Genomic DNA, 9,218 nt, shown 5'->3' with positions numbered 1-9,218 from the left:
AAACTTGTAAATTTCAGAAGAGTTGTCTGATTGGTGGAGGAGATCCCTTAGTCTTGGTCTTGGTCTTGTAGCTTTAAAGGTGAAGGGTCATTTTTGTTCCTGGGAAAGAATGTTACTCAAGGGTCCATTTTGAGCTGTGGAGACCTGGTTCTGCTACAACAGAATAGATGTTTATTGTCCTCAGTGGGGAAATTTCCATGGGCAGTACAGATGAAACACACACATACACTGAAACACCAACACAAGAAACATACATTTACAGCATAACATACATTGTGGACACATCAGGCATGCAGTTAGAGGTAGTTGGAGGTGAGTTGAGAGTCCAAAGGTTATTAAGGTATGTGATGGTAAGGGGTGCAAAGCTTTTCCCAAAGCATGCCCTCTCACATCTCATTGTCCTGTGTGGTGGTGCAGTGGATGGACTGGGTCTGAGATGATTATGGGAGCTTTCCACATAACTACTTTTGTATGTAGATCTGTGATGTTGGATGTTGGCCAGCCAATTATTTTTGAGGTTTTATTTAGTTTAGTTCATTCAACAATAAAAAGCAAGATAGACACAATAAACAAAATACATCCAACTGCAAAAGACTGCAGATCATGTCTAAAGGCCAGTCAGGTTGAGAGGACAACCACCAACAAAGGGACATCATTAACTGACTACTGACACCTCACATTTAAATCTAAGACTAGGTCTATCTTTATGCAACTGGCCCCAGGAGTTCCAGAGGAAGAGATCCTGAGAACCAGCTGTGATCCTGAAACCTCCAGAAGAGGACCACAGGGAGGCCCTGTCTCTGGTGCAACTGCAGGTCCTCACTATTTGACTGGGTGGGCAGTGTTTAAAGAGGTGGCAAAAACAACAAGCCTTAACAGGAGCAAATTATTCCACCCTCAGTCAGTCCTGACTCTCACTTCCATTGAGTCACAGCTCATAGCTGCGGCCCACCATCATCAGCTCCAGCTCCACCTGATGGAGGAGAATACAAACTCTTCAAACAGCACAAAAACCAAAAACTGCCTGATAATGGAATCAATGGTCCTGCACACTAAATGGTCACCTCCATGCCGTGGCATATGCAGAAGGGTCATCGAAAGGCTATGTGCTAAAACTTCACATGGCATTGAACCACACAGCTTCTGCCCAAGACAAACTCACTCAGTATCACAGAAAGTCCGCTGTGAGGACAACATAAATCAAATAAAATTTTCATCTGAACCTCCAATTAAACTGATGTGTTTCAAAGCCCTCAATCCACTTGATTTCATTTCTTGGTTGTTTTGACTTCTCATATGGAAAGAAGCAGAATAAAAATAGTGGATTAGTTAGCATAATATCAGCAAGTGAACAAACTGCTCAAAAATACAGCAATAGGTATATTTCACTGTTCTCAGCAAGGCTCAGTTAACTTTGGCTTCGCTGCCACTGCAGCATGTCCGCTCATTGCTGTGCTAACAACTACTGCTAACTGCTGAAAGGTATTGTTGGTACAATGTAGGAGCAATAATGCTCATTAACAAACAGCGGGTTAACTATCAACCAACTATAGGTGTCACTGCCAAGGTAGAACACCAAGTATGAGCTTTAGAGTTTGTCTCCAACGGCCGCTCACGTACACAGCTCTGACGTAACTGACTTTCCTTCTTCATAGATTCCTTGTTTATGCCTTGTGCAGTTGTGAACTTTCTGTGTACCCTAATTACCATAACAATGAAGCATTGCCGGAATGTATTTTGAGAGGCTTCAGCTTTCCTATTCTCTACAAGCCCTCCTGAAAAACCCATAAAGGGTACTGCTGTGGCAACTTTAAAAGTAATTACTCAGTTTTGATACCAGCATGTAACAAATTGCACCAGACCAAACTAGAAACAATTATCTCTCCATAGATAAGTTTGCTGGCCAGGTTTTGTAAATGTCTCCCCTGCATTCCACAACTATCAGACCCATGTCAGGTTTCTATACATTAAATACAGGAAGCACAGGCTTTACAAGAAGTCAGCCTGGTCTCCTGAAGTTAGGGTAGAAGAATTTTAAAAAGTACATTTCACTAAATAGTAAAATTGTAATTTCAATAAAGTCTTAACGTTCCAGTTAATAGAGAATAATATTTATTTTCTTTATTATTCTTTATTATTATTATTTCTTTATTTTCTGCTTTTAGTTCTATTGCACCAATTGTTATTTGTGTGCTCAGTAAAACAAAACATCTCTTCTACTGTCATTGGCTCTTATTTTATCTATTGTTGTTTATTTTCTATCCGTTTATCTTTTATTGTACTTCATATGTCTAATTTGCATGCAAGGAGGAGAGCAAACAAAAGTAGAGAAAAAACAGAAGAAAGGGGTATGAGCACTCACCTGCAATGTGCACTGTTTTATTTATGAAGGCTCTGCCAGGCACGATGGAGACAAATTACCTTTTAACAATGTGAAATAGAATTTTGTTTACAAGGCTACGCTTCCCCTTGCTTTTTCAAATGAGATTTTTCACAGCCTCCTCATTTGTATCTCACAGCATTATCATCTCAATCTCTCAAAACCAATCAGTCTCAAGAAAAGAATGGAAAAAAGAAGAATGAATTAGGGGTGTTCATAAAACAAGCCATTAGGTGTATTTATGAATGCACACCACACCAGCCGCTGCCCCCCTCTCCCTACCAATCCACCCTTTTGTTTAGTAATTTCAGGGACTTACCACCCACATTTTATTTACTGCCCAATACGGTCTGTATCATGGTAGAATGCCTTCTGCTAAAGGCCGCACATGGGGAGATTTGGGAAATCTTAACCACCATCTGAACAGGGATGGGAGGTTATGAGCGGCCGAGCCCAAAGCTGAAATAGTAGACAACAAAGTTCCCAACTAAAACACAACCGTATCACTGCATCACAGCTGACGTGAACCACCGTGTCGTAGTCTGGAATCCATTTCAGAGATTATCAACGGCGGATATTGAGGTTAACCAACCGAAGCATAAAGTCTTTATTTGCAAAACATGTAAAGGAAGCTTGGCTGGGAAAAATCTGTATCATCTCTCAAAGCTCACTTCGTTTCATTGCCTTCATGTGCATCTACATTTTTGGATGTAGTTCTTATGTTCTTTCTTTTATCTAATTCTGTAATTTCCTTAAACATTTATATTGTGGTCAACTTGGGTTGTGGTTTTCTGTGGGGGCTGTGACAACTGATCAAAGACTAATGGGTTTCACCTGATCTGGATTGTTGCCGCTGACAGAGACTCTGTGAGCTGATCATTCTCAGCTGGACTTGATTGCTGAGATGGTGAACTGGTAAATCAGAGCCGGGCGAGCAGCAGTTGTCCTGGGGAACGGAGCTTGATGCATGTCGGGGGTAATCTGCCCGACGAAGCCACTGTTATTTCACTCATGCTAGAGGGGCTGTCGCTGCATATGGGCCGTGTCGAACCAGCACCACAAGCCTAGACCCCGGGGGAGGGTCTTGAACAACCGGACAGTTAAGTGGTCATTTTAAATAGGAAAATGTTAGGTGTTAGTGTTTTGTGTTCAGTCCTGTTTATTATTGTCCTCGTCCATTTCTGTGGTTATTTGTAGGATTTTAATAGACCTTAAATACAACAGCAGTAATCTGTGTGAACCGGGGGAAGCTGGGGGAAAGTTAGCTGATAGGTATGGGGGGATACATGCCTATCTAGCCCAGTTTGATCAGCGTGCCCCATAGCAGTGTAAAATCAAGTGTGCCTATCTAGGGTGAAATCCTGTGTGTCTTTTACTGCATTAAACTCAGTGTGTTTGCTTAAATGCTCTTTGCAACGTCACGGCTGTGTGTATCCGCATGTCGATTGCCTAGTGTGCTTACCTGCGTGGGGTGGTTTGGTTTGCTGTGATACTGAGGGTGGCTGGTTAGCTGGGGGACAGACTTGTCTGAGGGGAGTATGTCATAGCTTGGCCAGTCCTCTACTCGGTCCACAAAGAACGATAGTTAAATATTGTAACTCTAGCTCTATGATCACAGGCGGAGCCCTCTAACAGGGCTCTGTTGGCTTAGCCACTCATCTAGTCGCCTCAGCGCACTGAAATTTGCATGCACGTGCTCAGCCAATCAGGATGAGCCTATACACCCTCTATGGGGGCCTTGCACTACAAATGGCGAGCAGCCCCTCATTCAACATCCACTAAGTCTTCAGCGACTTGTGGAGCGGCAGGGCGAGCTGTTAGAGGGCTCTGCCTGTGATCATAGAACTAGAGTTACAATACAGGCCTAGTAGTTAATTTCTTCACAGGTCTCATGTACCAGTACTGAGTACAGAACCAGAGAAAGACCCAGACACATCGAACAGATAGAACCTGATGAATGGACAGGGTGTCGACCAGGACGCCGCTGTGCAGAACTCCTCCACACCTGTTCCACTGAACAGTGCCGTTGACCCAGCCACACTCCGTGTTGAGTGCGCGCGGATGACTGCAGGAGGGTCCCTACCCGCCAGCACATAAGCCTGTGATATTCCCTGGGAGTCTCTGCTTTGACAGGGGCTTGCCAGCCACACTGTCTGCATAGCACACAAAAAGCTGCTGTGTGCGCCTCACCATGGCTGTGCGTTCCACATAACATGCCAACGCACGCACGGGGCATAAACGGTGCAGCCTCACCTCTCTCTCCTCACCATGAGGAGGGGGATAGAAAGCCTCCAGCTGAATCGTCCTAGACCGAGCTGGGATGGACCGAAAGAGCGCACAAGTCACTCACTCTCTTAGCTGAGGTCAAAGCAAGCAGCAGAACCGACAACAGCTTAAGAGAAGTCTGCCTAATTGGTTCAAAAGGCTCCTTAGACAGAGCGTCCAAGACCAAAGGCAGTTCCCACTGGGGAGCGGTGGAACGCACCACTGGGCGTTTTCTCCTAGCCCCCTGCAAAAAACGCTTCATGAGGGGGTGGCCAAAAACCGACCTCTCTCCAAACCCCTCATGGCAGGAAGAGATTGCCGACGCATACACTTTAATAGTGGAGTGCGCCAGCCCCCTTTCCAGCAGGCACTGGAGGAAAGAGAGAACAGATCCAATTGAACAGTTCAAAGGGTCGATGTTCCGCTCCCCGCACCATTTCTGAAAGCCCAACCATTTAGCCTTGTAGCTGTCAATGGTGGATTGAGCCCTCGCGCCTTGGATGGTCTCCACATCCGCAGCCAGTCCAGCGCGCATCAGACTGTCCCTCTCAGGAACCAAACCCTGAGAAGCTGTCCCAGGCTGGGCATTGCGCCTATCGCTCCATTTGCCTGAGACAATGCCCCCCAAAACTGGGGAACTGTCCAGGGCGGAGCCACCAGCAGCTGTCTCATCTCCGCGTACCACGGTGCCGTTGTGCGGTCCGGGGCCACCAGAATGAGCGACAGTCTCTCCACTCTCACTCTCGCCAGCAGGGGAGGAATGAGACGGAGGGGAGGAAAAGCATACAGCAGCTTTCCTGGCCATGGCGCGTGTCCAAACGCATCCATCCCCAATGGGGGGAAACAGAGAGAGGACAGTGGGCGTTCTGCTGGGTGGCGAACAGGTCCACTTCCGCCCTCCCGAATCAGGACCAAATCTGGTCCACTATGTCGGGATGTAATCTCCATTCGTCCTCCAGGGGCCCGCCCCTCGACATGAGGTAGGCCCCCGTGTTCTCCAGGCCTGGAATATGCAGCGCCTTGAGAGAACGGAGGTGCTCTGTGGCCGAGCACCACAGGTTCTCGGCAGCCTTCAACAACGGTGCGGATCGCACTCCACCCTGTCTGTTGATGTAGGCCACCGTCGAACGATTGTCAGTCCTCACTAACACAACTATCACTATCCTCCCCCTGTAACAGAGGCAGGAAGTGCTGTAGGACTAGCATGACTGCAATCAACTCTAGTAGCTTGATGTGCTGGTTTGTCCCTCAAGGCCACACACCACTGACTGACTGCCCCAGGCAGGTTCCCCCCCAACCCGTCAGGGAGGCGTCTGTGAACACCGACACGTAGGAGGTCACTCTCCCCAGCGGTGTTCCCTCCGCCAGTATTTGGGGGGTCCCCCAATATGCCAGGTCCTCCCTGGCTGTTGGGGGGATGGTTACCATGTGACGTTTGTGATGTTGTGGATCCAAACGCAATCTGGAAAACCATCTCAGAAGGTGTCTCATATGGAGCAGCCCCAGTGGAACCACAGGGTGAGCCGCCGCCATGAGACCCAGGAGCTGCATGATGGTCAAAGCCGTCACTGTTCCGCCCTGTCTCGCCCGCCGAACCGCCTCCAACATGGCCATCTGTCTGGGATCTGACAGACACACCCGTAGTGTGGCGGAGTCCAGCTGCACTCCCAAATACACCACCTGTTGGCTTGGTATGAGTGCGCTCTTTTTCCAATTGATGGCAAAACCTGGTTAAGTGCTGCAACAATTGCACTGTGTGGAAAATAGCCCATTCTTTCGAACGGGCCATGAGAATCAGGTCGTCTAGATAAAAGAAGACCCATTCCCTGGCGGCGCAGGGGTGCGAGTGCCGTGTCCACACACTTCGAAAAAGTGTGGGGGGCCAGGGAGTAGCCGAACGGTAGTCTGTTGTACTTGTAAGCTACCCCCTGAAAGGCAAAATGTAGGAATTTCCTGTGTCTCGGCACCACTGGGACATGAAAGTGAGCATCTTTCAAATCCACTGTGGTGAACCAATTGCCCGGCTGTACCAATTCCAGCATCTTTTTTACAGTAAGAATGCAAAATGGTCTCTGGATGATGCATGTGTTGAGTGGGTGGAGATCCAGAATAGGCCTCATATCTCCGGTTTTCTTGGGAACCAGGAAATAACCGGGATAGAGACCTCTCTCTCTGTCTTCCTGGGGAACCACAGGAACTGCTCCCTTCTGGAGTAGTTCCTGTATCTCCCTGGAGAGGGTGCTCATGCCTTCCTGAGAAGTTATGATTGACTCTCTCACACCTGTGAATGGGGGCGGTACGCAATGAAACTGGAGTGAATAGCCCAGTCGTAATGTCCTGTCCATCCATTCTGTCAACACACACTGGGTTCGCCACCCCTGATAAAATTCTGTCAGGGGGCGAGCAGACAGCTGTGGAGCGGAGGAGAGAATTTCTCTGTATGCAGCCTCGGCCCTCGCCATCGCCGCGAACGGAGCTGGAGGCAAAAGGGCTTGAGAGGCTCGGCAGCCAATGAATAGCCCGCCGGCATCTGAAGCCCCGCCTCCACACTTGCATAACTATTGTCTGATGCCGCCGCTATTTACTCAGTGGCAAAAAACAGCATTAGAATCAGCAGACGGTGTTCTCGCCATAGACTGTAATACACAGTCTCCTTTGACGTCCGCTATTCACTTTGAGGCGGAGTAGGCGGCGGAGTAGGCGGCGGAGTAGGCGGCGGAGAGGGAAAACGGCGTTGACACCGCTGTGTGAGAGACTGTCCTCACACTCATCCACTTGCCTCTGAGGGGAGGCAATGATGACATCAGCAGAACAGTCCGATGAGTGGGGGAGCGGAGTATTTTGAAAACTCGTCCGCCCTCGCTCCGTACACACTGGCCGGCATCTAGGAGAATTCAAGCCTGCCGTCTGAGACGAGAGGCGGGGGGCCGACCTCTCGTTCGAGCCGGGCGGGTGACTGATTCCCCGTGCTTCACGAAGGATCTAGGTCTGGAGCTCATCCGCCGGCCGAAATGGTTGAGAGGCCGCTCTGCCGTCATTGAGTCTGCGTTCTTGTGGACGAGTGAGGCGGGCCGAAGAAACTGCGTGCCGGTCTGTTGTGGAGAGTTCGGAGTGACTCCTGGTGATGCATCCCATCATCCCGAAGCATGATTGGGTGGGTTAACGTTGCCGATACCAGCCTCCAACTCACGCCGACTCACGAGACCGGAGAGCGGGGAGTGGTTACGCAACGTATCAGTCGCTCACCGCTCTGCTGTGTTTTTTGTGTGAAAAACAGGCAGAGCGGTAAAAGCCTTCTGGCTTCCTTCCTGTTGTGCTGTGGGACAGCGAGGTGGGTTGGTGATACTGAGAGCATCAGCCATCCCATTTCGGCTCGAAGACCTGGGCGAAGGGGGTTACCGCACCACTGAACCGATCACAGCGCAAAGAGAGCAAAATGATGACTGCGATCGCCGCTCTGGCCGCGGGAGGAGGACAGAGAGCAATCAGCCGTCAGAGTGATAGGAATAGGCTCTTTATGGAAGAAGTAATTTGTTTTATTACAAACAAAGACATAATTCACATAAGGCACAATGGGAACATATCCAGGAACATTGTGGGGAGATGCGCGGACAACGACAGTAACACACGGCTGGGGCTGAACAGAAGCCTTGCAAGCCGGGTCGGTTCCCCCCTCCGGCAGTCAGTATCGCTTCTTGCTGGGCGGCTAGTTCCCAGCCTTCCAGGAACAAGCCAGCGGTCGACAAGAGCCCCGGGGTCCTCTCTGTGCCGGTGGCAGAGGAGGAGCGTCGCTGTCGGAGCGAGCCGGTGATGCTGTGACAGCGGAAGCGCTGTGACAGGGGCAGAGGAGCAGGGCTCGGGTGAGCCGCCGCCTCCCCCTCGCTGTCATCACAGCAGAGCTCGATTTCAGGGGAACGCTGATGCTGATAGCGTTCGAAATGAGCCCAACGCTGCCGGTGTCTCATCCTGGAGAGAGCTCTGCAGCTGCTGCAGTCCGGCATGTCGGAGACACCGTCCGCGGCGTGTTCCGCGCCGAGGACCTCGAAACACGCCTCATGCGGATCTGTCGTCGCGATCAGGCCGGGGCAGCCTGGGCAGTCTTTAGTGATGTTGGTCTTAGACGATGCCATCCTAGGCAAACTTGTTCGTCAGGCGCTGAACAAAAAGTGGATGCTGAATGAGGGGCCGCTCGCCATTTATAGTGCGAGGCCCCATAGAGGGTGTATAGGCTCATCCTGATTGGCTGAGCACGTGCATGCATATTTCAGTGCGCTGAGGTGACTAGATGAGTGGCTAAGCCAATAGAGCCTTGTTAGAAGGCGAAGCCTGTGTGAAATAAAACATGCTGTTGCCTGATGAGCTGATCTTTGTAAAATAAAGAGCCTATATTCTTCTTACATCGTTGTTAAGTGTGTTTTGTTGTCAGATCTCTGACACCAGACCAGACCAGGAAAAAAAAGGTGGTGGCAGAAGCTTTTCAGCCTGTCCAGTTAATATTCATACCTAAACCAAGGTTTATTACAATACTTTGCAATAGTGGTCCGCCAGAGCCTACACTGGTATTTTTGCTTAC

The 9,218-nt window shown here is 49.5% G+C and overlaps 1 pseudogene; it reads right to left on the bottom strand.

Annotated features, from left to right (window-relative positions):
• Nucleotides 1-928: 928 nt before the first annotated feature.
• Nucleotides 929-8,775, bottom strand: LOC139667355 (uncharacterized; annotated as a pseudogene).
• Between the last annotated feature and the right edge of the window lie 443 nt (nucleotides 8,776-9,218).

The sequence above is a fragment of the Centroberyx affinis genome, unplaced genomic scaffold (assembly GCF_046629955.1).
Source record: "Centroberyx affinis isolate AG114_WGS23_722 - 3 ecotype Tasmania unplaced genomic scaffold, CSIRO-AGI_Caff_v1 ptg000266l_1, whole genome shotgun sequence".
Lineage (NCBI taxonomy): Eukaryota > Metazoa > Chordata > Actinopteri > Beryciformes > Berycidae > Centroberyx > Centroberyx affinis.
Note: the sequence above shows the minus strand (reverse complement) of the source record. Positions and strands in the feature narration are given on the sequence as shown.